Genomic DNA, 6946 nt, shown 5'->3' with positions numbered 1-6946 from the left:
CCTCCCAATAGCTGGGGTCAGAAAAGCTCTGGTCTCATAGACAGGGTTAAGCACAGATTCCTCAACCTAAGTTTCTTGTAGGATCCTGCAAATTCCAGCTGGTGGATCCTGCAAATTCCAACGTGGAGCTGACTTTCCTCAGAAAACCAATGCAAACCCACATTGCTTTTGTCACCCTGCTCCAGTCCTTTGCTGTTTAGAAACACATGTGTCTGTGCAAGTGAACTCATGGCCTGGGATTGAACCATAGAACCAGCCTGGTTGGAAAAGACCTTTAAGATGATCAGGTCCAATCATTACACACCTGGCCAGCAGCAACCATGTGTTTCAGCATCGTATGGGGAGCAAGTAAAAACCTGCTGAGCTCTGCACTTCTCAGTGAGTGCAAAATGACTTCTACAGATGTTAGTCTGAGAGCCAGCAGAGCAGGCTGGGATAACCTGCCCTTGGTGAATGAGATAGAACAGAAGTAAGTAAATGTCATGGGCAATTAATGAATATTCCCAAAGAGATGACATTGAGGCTCATTAGGTCCTTTATGCAAAGTCCCTCAGCTACCTAGAGATGGCCTAAGCTACCTCATCAGAGGTTACACTACTGGTGCCTGTAAAAGAGCTGGACCAAGCTGTGCACTGACCCAGGGGACACTGCACTGGAGAGGCACAGGAATGGCCTGAGCATCACTTTCTCAGTGCTTTCAAAGCATAGAAATAATGTCTTAGCAAACCTGTGCTCTAACAAGGGATTCTTCAGTGGGGTCTACAATGTTGTGCTGCTCTCCCCAAGCTCAGCAGCCCACCAGATGTCTCAGATAGACCCAAAGGCAATGGGAAAAGCAAGAGCAGGGTGACTTCAACATTGTGGAGGTTGCAGCCAGCCTTGACAAGGAAGCTGGTATGGTTTGGTATGGAATGTGTGGAAGGTGGACCCAGGAGACCTGGTTTTGTTCTCAGCTTGGTGACCTTAATGAGTTATTTCACTTCTCTGTGCTTCAAATGGGAATAATCTGATGTAAAATGTATTGAAAGCTTGAGGGAAAAACAAATGCAACAGCTACAGCCCTTGAATGGTCTAAATGGTGTTAGAGAAGAACTGAAGAGATCTGAATTCAGTCTCCAGCTAAGCCATGGGCTCTTTGGATAAATTAGGGTGCATCTGCTTATGCTCCCTGTGCCTCAGATCCCCTTTCATGAATGCAGCAGTGAGGCTTGCAGATAAGGTGATTAAAGCAATATAAGAACTTGGAGACTTTATTCCATCACTCAACGAATTTGGGGCAAAGATACATCCTTGTAGCTTCCTGGGGAGATTTGCCAGAGAAAATCCAGCCTTCAAGACTCCTGCTCAGTGACGGGTGACATTTCCCCATTCCACCTCTAGTGATTTCAGTGCTGGAGCTGCTCAAGTAAATGTCAAATGAAGACAAGAGGAGGAAGAAAGAGGAGGAGGGAAAACTCTGTCCTGATAGAAAGCTTTCAAGGAAAGAGAAAATCCGCCTTGATATTTCCTGCTTCCATGGGAGGCAAAGTGTAGGGTGAGGAGTTTGAAACAGAAATACTTCTGCCCTGAATGCTTTGTACCCCTGATATTAGATGTGCTCTACAAAATCCCAGCAGGTCATGTAAGACAAAGTCCTTTGTTTTCAGAGCTCTTTGGTCTTGGGAAATGGGGCAGTGGAGAGGAGAAGAGAAACCATGGGGAAAAGGGATAACAAAATCTCCCCCAGGAGAAGCAAGGGAAAGGTCTCACCAGGGTGGCCTCTCCGTGATTCTCTTCCTATAGTAGATCTATGCTTTTGATCAGAACTCAAACTCCTTTTCATGTGCTAATAGCAAAGGCTGGAGCACATCTGGCCAGGGCAGATGTTGCAGCAGTGGTTGCTGGTATTTTAGGGCACACAAATTACTGGGCAATGGTTATCAGCTGCCTAAATGTTGGCTACTAAAGGTATTTGCTGAGCCTGGTGTGCTCCCTTGTGTAAAGTCCTACATGAAAAACTACAATGGGAAAAGGGGGAGGATAATTCACATCCTGGTGGCAATGACTTCCTATAAACCCTATAAAAAACAGCATTTCACAATCCACATTTACTGCGACATCCAGAGCATCTTTAATGCAAAGGTAGATGTACAGCCGCAGGGTATAGGTGGAGGGCTGGAAACTGAAAGGCAGATGGATGCTATGAGTGAAAACCTTCGAATCAGCAAATAGGAGGCACTACTGGGGTTAAAGCTGTGCAACAGCAGGGTTTCTTTAGGTGCTTTGAGAGGGAGCCATGAAAACCGCTTCCAGGTTGATACCACTGCTCATTAAAACAGATCTTGTTGTGAGGGGAAGAAAGTCCCCGTGTGTCTGATGTGACCCAAAACCAGCCATGTAAATGAAAACAATAAGAAACACCTCTTGTCCCAGAGCTTTCGGAGAGCAGGAAGGTTTGTGCTGCTGCCAAAGGTATTGAGAAACACGGGAACTTCAAGGGAAAACAAAGAAACAAACATAAACCAACCACTTCCAAACCAAATCTCTGCTAAACCAGCAGCATTTGGCAGTGCCTCTGCTCTCTGCCTGCTGTGGAGCAGGGGCTTGCCCCTGCTGTGTGACAGTCACTGTTGGGATAACACCAGAGGTGGTGGCATCAGGGATGAAGAAGGATGGGTGAGAAAGGTTGCACGGACAAGACCCCTCTCACCTTGTTGTCCATGCTAAGCACGGATATTCACAAACACTCCCTGGGTTCAGCTGTAGGTACATAAACTGCTCTGTGCAAACCCAAGGAGAGGCACATTTAGGCCTCTCTTAATGCTTCCTTAGCAGTTCCCATTGACTTTTCTCCCTGACTGATTTTCCTAGCAGCTGGTAATTGAGAGGGAATGGCTGTTTCCCATGCAGAATCACTGCTTGTTATCCACTGCTGTTAACAAGCCCAAGGTCTGCAGGAGGCTGGGTCATTTCTTCTTCCATTTCCCCGCATGCACTCTGGTTCGGACGGTTCCTGCACTCAGCATCCCTCTGCACCACTGCAGACCAAGCCACAGACCGCAAGAAGCCCTTACCCTTTGATGGAGCACCCAAACCCACCCCAAGCCCTGGGGCAGAGCTCACCAATGTGGTGACCAAGAGCACCCCACAGGGCCAAGCTGTAATTGTCCCATGCCCAACTGAGCCCAGCTACCTGCACCCCAGTGTGGCTGCATCCAGCCTCACTCAAGGTGCTCCCATCATGAGGGACTGGTTATGCTCCTGCTCCTCACACTGCTCTCTGCTTTCCTTCCCCAGCCCATGGTGACCCAGAGGAGATGAAGCAAAGCCATGAGACAAGGCAGGACCCTTCAAGCCCCAGCGGTGGGGATGACTTTGCAACCTCCAGCACAAGCAGCCGTGATGAGTCCATCCCAGCTCCGGCCATGGATGAGACCCTTGCAGGCAGGTCGGAGGGGAGGGATCCCAGCCCCACAGACTCCTTGCCATGGCCAGAAGCCCCTGAGGAGAGCCCAGCCCGTCCCAACACCCTGGACCTCTCCAAGTCCCTAAAGAAGCTGGAGGAGGTGAAGCAGACGGGGCAGAGGCCAACCAGTGACCATGCATCAGTGAAGGAGAACGGGGTGGAGGTCAGCCCTGCCATGGTGGTGGTGAGTGAGGAGCGACGGGCGATGGAGACCGAGCTGGGCAAATGCATTGAGGACTTCCGCAAGATCAAGATCCCTGTTGCCTTCCCCAACAAGAAGCGGCAGTGGCAGAGCGAGCTGCTAAGGAAATACCAGCTATGAGCCCTCTGGTGTGCTGAGGGTCTCCACCAGCATCCCTGGGAGCAGCAGGAGGTGTCTGCACTCCCAAAATGGGGAGTGTGGGGTGCTCATCAAGCCCATCCATCAGACAAGGGCACAGAGCTCTCCTCACCATGGCCGTGGGGAGGGTTGCATGGTATCCTAAGTGGCATAAGTATAGGTGGAGGGGTGTGGGAAAAGGAGGAAGGTCCATGGAGCCAGAGCTTCCATCCAGCAGAAGTTCCCACATTTATGACAATGACGTTTCCTAGCTTCAAACAATAAATGATAGTTGGTGTTGAAAATGAATTCCTTCCCCTTTGGTGCAGATGTTTGAACTCAGCTGCTCCGCACTGCACAAGTGGTTCAGACATTCAGTGCTCCTGAATTGCCTGGCTCCTCGGGGAGCAGATGGGGAGAATGGATCCACATTCTTCTTCCTTTTATATGCAGCCTCACTGAGAATGTTTTTACAAGACATGAGAGCCCAGAGCAGTGTGAGATAAACACGGGGCAGAGCTGGCAGCCAGCAAAAGGCTTTATGAAGGGGGGTGAAGCCACCTCATCCCCTGCTCAGGACCTCCAGTTCCCAGCGGACAGACATGGAGCTCATAAGAGCAAAGCTGCACAGGATGGGGCCAAGCCGGAGCCCATCAGACGTGGGGCCTGTCCAGGGCTGCTCTGGAGACACTGCAGTAGAAAGCTGCAGGAGACATTGCTGGTGCTGAGCAGGTGCCAACCACCACTGCAGAGGATGGGGCAGTTGGAGGCAACCCCATCTCAGCCTCTTCTCCCCAGGACTTGTGCCCGGGGGGCGTCACAGCTTCTCCCACCCAAAGGCAAGCACCAGGCAGGCTCTCACACTGCCTCCAGCTACAAGAAGCACCAACCCTGCCCTGAAAGTGATTCCTTGGTGGCAGGGATGCACTGGCTTTTGGGAAGATGAGGAGTCTTGCTATCAGCCAAAGCCCTTGGAGGTCCTTCTGCATCCCTCCTGGAGCATTCTGTGGGCATCCATCGCTCCTTCCTGGAGCTCTCTGATGGCACCATCACTCCTGCAGGTCACTGCTCTGGTTGTGAACACAAGCAGCAGCAGCAGGATTTGCCCATGGGAGAACCAGCCAGCACAGGAGAAGATAAATGAACTGCTCTTGAGCTGGGCAGCAGCCAACACAAATGAGCTCTGTGGTTGGCCAGGCTGTGGGGCAAACAGCAGCCAGCCTGGTAAACAGCAACCAAAAGCCACCAGCACTGCTTGGGCCCTGGGAGGAAGGGAAAGGCTGTGTCCTTAGCCCTGAGGGCTTTGCCTTTGGGGGGAATTGGGTTTTAAAAGCATTTGGGAACTCCAGTGTCTATCAGCTGAATAGATGGGTGTGGAAGCGGGGAGTCACAGTGGCAGATGTGGTTATCACCCATCTTGGAGGTTCCTCTGCTACAGGACCCAGAAGTTCAGACCCTGGCATGTTTATACCCATCACACCGGGCTCATATGCAGCATCACAGTGTTTCCAGCCAGCCAGGAACAGCTGCTTTTGAAGTGAGGACTCCTTCTGTTGTATCCTTCAATATTTGTCCTTTATTCAAACCAGTGCAATGTGCTGTTTTTGGTTTGGGGAATTTATTTACATGTATCTGCATGTCCCAGGAAATTCAGGGGGTTTCTGTGCTCTCCTCCAAAAGCTGATGGACAGACACAAGGCCCATTTTACCCCAGGTGCTTTGATCCTTTGGCATCAGTGAGAGCAGATCTCCATTTTCACACATGCCGAGGGCAGAGCTGGACTCACACTGCAGGGTGGCATAGACGCCCTGGGCACAGGATCGTGAAGGGGCTATAGGATGCTGGGGAGGGACTCTCTCAGTGGACTAAACAGGGACACAAAAAAAAGGCCCCAAGTCATGATAATGGTTAAAACTTAAACAGGAGAAGTTTAGATTGGCTATAATGAATAAATTCTTTACTGTGAGGGTGGTGAGGGTGCCTGGAATGGGTTGCCCAGGGAGGTTGTGAATGCTCCATCCCAGCAGTGTTCAAGGCCAGGTTGGATGAAGCCTTGGGTGTATGGTTTAGTGTGAGGTGTCCCTGCCCATGGCAGGGGGGTTGGAACTGGATGATCTTAAGTCCTTTCCAACCCTAACCTGTCATTAAATCAGATGCTGTTCCTGCCATTGACCTGCTTGTGTGATGCTGGAAACATCAGGTGCTCCCTGTCTGTGCACTGATTCTTGCCAGCGACTGCACATGGTGTTTGCTGCCAGCTGAAGGGTTGTGGATGGGTACCTGGTGCTGCAAGGTCATGCAGGCCATGTCAATGAGGCTCAGGAGAAGCAGAGGTCACCAGGACACAGCCAACACTGTCTCCGCATGGCCAAGGGAATAAACATCTCAGCTTCTCCCATCTATTTATTTCCCACAAATGCCTCAGCTTTGCTTGAGCAGCAGGAAGCCATTAATTACCCAGTGACAGTGTTCCACAAGCATCCATAATTGAATGCATTATCCCTTAATTAATTAAATGCCAATTAATTACCAGAACACTCGCAATGACATGTAACAAATGTCCTAGCAGCTACTGAGACAGAATCATTTAGACCTGGGGAGTGTGGCCCAAATAGTAATGATCAGGAACTACCCAGGCAAAAGGAAACAATGAGGATCTTAATGTCATTCCCCTGAGGCAGGTTTGGATATGCTTGTGGGGGAAGCCTGTGTTTTCAGGCTTGCATCCCTACCGAAAGCTGGAGGGGTTCTACCCTTCTAAACCTCACTTGGTTTCCTTTGGAATCCCCATGGATTCAAAGCTGGTCCCAAAATGTCTCAGTAACACACTGATGCTGAGTGGAAAGGACATGGCTTCATCCCATTGGGCACACGGTTGGTGGAATAAGTGGTTCCCTCACTTGGTTGGTCATATTTGTATTCAATGGAATTTGATTATGCAATAAAAAGCTACACTTTTGCTTTGTTCCCAAATGTGTGAGCATTCTCCCTGGAGCACTGCAGGTTTGCAGCCCCTGCTGCTCCCAGCAGCAATGGGAGCAAAAAGCCGTGGAAGAGGAAACAGGAGAGGATCCTTGGGGTTCTCCCAGTTCTTGGCTGAGTGGAAAGGCAGCAACACCAATCTAACCCTGTCCCCAGCAGCCTGGTGAGGTGGGATGCTGTACTGCACAGCCAGGCAGGA

The 6946-nt window shown here is 50.3% G+C and overlaps 1 pseudogene; it reads right to left on the bottom strand.

Moving 5' to 3' along the window:
• Window positions 1–6352: 6352 nt before the first annotated feature.
• The window catches only part of LOC101868568 (Krueppel-like factor 5), a 16128-nt pseudogene continuing 15534 nt past the window's right edge, over window positions 6353–6946 (bottom strand).

Source organism: Melopsittacus undulatus, chromosome 6, assembly GCF_012275295.1.
Source record: "Melopsittacus undulatus isolate bMelUnd1 chromosome 6, bMelUnd1.mat.Z, whole genome shotgun sequence".
NCBI classification, from domain to species: Eukaryota; Metazoa; Chordata; class Aves; order Psittaciformes; family Psittaculidae; genus Melopsittacus; species Melopsittacus undulatus.
The sequence above is the reverse complement of the archived record's forward strand: the minus strand, read 5'-3'. Positions and strand labels throughout refer to the sequence as shown.